Raw genomic sequence first — 3042 nt, 5'->3', positions numbered from 1 at the left:
GTCAAACTAATTATTCTAGAATATTAGTGTTACTAAATAATTATTTCAGTTTTTTTAAATTTTGTTCAAATCTGGTCAAACTATGGTCAAACAGTGGTCAAACAATGGTCAAACTAATTATTCCAGAAATATTAGTGTTACTAAATAATTATTGTTTTTTAAAACAATAGTTTCAAACTCAAACAGTGAAATGTGTCACTTCATGCTCAAGCTAAATTCCTGAGGGTTAATAGAATTGACATCCTACTATTGTCAGGAAAACAACAAGTGCAGACTTGGAAACGAGGGAGAATAAAACCCGGAAGTTAAGCGTGCTCAGGCTGGAGTAGTGAGAGGATGGGCGACCGTCCGGGAAGTTAGATGATTTGGAATGATGAGGGGTGATTAGAGATTAGAGGATAAATTGAGCAGTGATGAGGGGTGGTGATTAGAGATTAGAGGTTAAAATAATTCAGAAATTTAAAAATAAAAAAAATAAAAAAATTCGCAAAAAAACCAGGTTTAGGGGGGCTAAAACCCTAAACCTGCGGAGGAGGCCTTTAGTCCCGGTTAGCCACGAGAACCGGGACTAAAGGTCCTCCGCCCCGACGGACTCCTGGCGCCCACGTGGACGGGCCTTTAGTCGCGGTTCGTAAGAGGCGCGACTAAAGGGGAGGGCCTTTAGTCGCGCATATTTAGTCACGGTTGCACAGCCGGGATTAATGGCCTTTGCGAACCGGGACTAAAGGCCTATTCTCTACCAGTGTTAGTGCGCTAAATGCGACATAGTTGCATGGAGTGAAAAAATAGATAGTGGGTTGCAACTATTTAAGAATAGATGATAAGATATAAGATGCTTATAAAAGTAAACCCGCCGAAAGAAATGATTCTACATGTCCGCGAACAGAAGAATTAAATTAAAGCAGTTCTCTATGTTATATCTTATTTAGGAACGAAATCTCAGCCCCTCACGGCCTGAGCATTTCTGGCCGTTTGTTTTCAGGTTATTTTGAAGGTCTCGGCCAACAAATCTACTCTCTGTTTTGTCCTCCACCACATTTATCTTTTATGGGTCAATTGTTCTAATGGGCCACTGCTCCAGAGGAGAAGAGGTGCCCGCTGTTTAACTCGGACTATCATCCCAACCCAATTGCTAGCCACGCGAGAAAGGCCACAGTTGAGGATTTTCCAAAAAGAAAAAAAAAGCAGGCGAGTGAGGAGCGGATCCTTCACCTCCTAGTACATTTAAGAGAAAAAAAATCCCAACTTCAAAACATTCATCACAAAAAGAGGTGATTTTGTAACATGAAGATTTCTATAACCATATTTGCCTCTCTCATGATAATTACATGCAGGATCATAATCAAACTTAATAATATAACTATCACTTAGGACTTCCCCGGCCTGTGTGCTTCAATCGTCGAGTTGTGTTCTTGGTCAAGTCGGGTTGCCTCGCTCCTACGTTTGCCCCTTATGTTTCCACACGTTCGGCCAAGCGTAGCACGGGAGCACCCCTGTGTTTGCACTCCAAGTTTCCCTAGATGAAATGAAGACAAAAACAAGGAACAAGATTCGCCCCTGGCAGAAGCTCGGCACAAAGATGTGTAGATCTTATTCCTCTCCATTGATGGCGCGAGCCATATAACAATACTTAACCCATACTCTAGCTAGGGTGACCGCGGACAACATAGACACCCCCATAGGAGGGTTTCCTCCACCTCATTGGCGCCAGAAGGTAACCAACAGCGAGGGAACCAGCATCGGCGGAGTCTCTTAGGAGGAAGACCTAGTTGCCCTATTTCTCTACAGGTGGTGGCCACTAGGTAATATTCACTAGCTTATCTATTATTGTTTTTTCTAGACACACTTGTATATTGGTAGACACACTTGTAATGCAAGTAAAGTACTCCCTCCATTGAAAAATATAAGTTGTTTTCGATATTCCAATATGAATGAAACACGGACTGAAATGAGTGAACAGGCACCATAAAACTTGTCTATTTTCATCCGATTCAAAGTAGAAAAAGTACTTCCTCGGATCCATATTACTTGTCGATGATTTAATACAAAGTTAGTACAATTTTGTACTAGACCAGCGACAAGTAATATTGATTGGAGGGAGTAGAACATCTTATATTTGTGAACAGTGGGAGTGGACGTTTATATTTTGTTGTCAATTGTATTTTCTTTCATATTGAATGTAAAGAACCTTGCGAGGCTGCAGGTATCGGTCAAACTATATATCACGTGGCCGGCTGGATGCCCTGGCCCCATCCGATCGATCTAAGCCGGATGCTTCCGAGCGCTACGACCAACAACTACTGCCGAACCTCTGCCGTCTCATCAACTACACTACACGAGATCAACCTCTGCTTCCGACCCCGTACGATTTTTTGTTGCCCCTAATTCGGTTTGAATTGGTATACTGTTCCACTTCTGCTGTCACATCAACTTACACGAGCTCTTGTCATGCAAAAAAAAAAAAACCAGACGCGTTGGCAGCCCGAGATTGTTGGACGTACCAAATGGCACAAATGCATCCATAGAGGCAAGCAGGTGTCATAGTGACGCCGAACCAAATGACAAGCGTCGTTGCCGGCAGTATAAGAAAGTCTCAACCAACACGGCCGGCCGGCGGTAACCCGTAGCTCTGGTCTACAAATTCAACTGACGCAATCGTTCACTAGATGCTGTTTCATTTATTAACTTCCAATTTATGTTTGCCGCGACACCACTTCCATTTTCGTATCTGCACTATGAGACATTTGGACGGGTCTAGTAAATGCATTGATCAAATGTGCCACTAATACTTTGAACAAGAGAGACGTCGGGACAATATGTATTCCTTTAGATAAGCTATAGAGAGAGAGGTTTTTTGGACTGTATAATTGTCTTTCGCTCGATGGAGTATTTAACCAGGCAGTACTACCCGCCAATGCTTTGCACAAAAGCTGAAGAAAAATTTGGCCATAGGCAACTGCAAACATCGGCCAGGCAAAAGGACGAGGATTTAGGGCAGACGAATAAGGGGCACGGAAGTCGCGGGTGCATGGACGAGATTTG

The sequence above is a fragment of the Aegilops tauschii genome, unplaced genomic scaffold, assembly GCF_002575655.3.
Source record: "Aegilops tauschii subsp. strangulata cultivar AL8/78 unplaced genomic scaffold, Aet v6.0 ptg000179l_subseq_2504346:2865697_obj, whole genome shotgun sequence".
NCBI lineage: Eukaryota > Viridiplantae > Streptophyta > Magnoliopsida > Poales > Poaceae > Aegilops > Aegilops tauschii.
Note: the sequence above shows the minus strand (reverse complement) of the source record.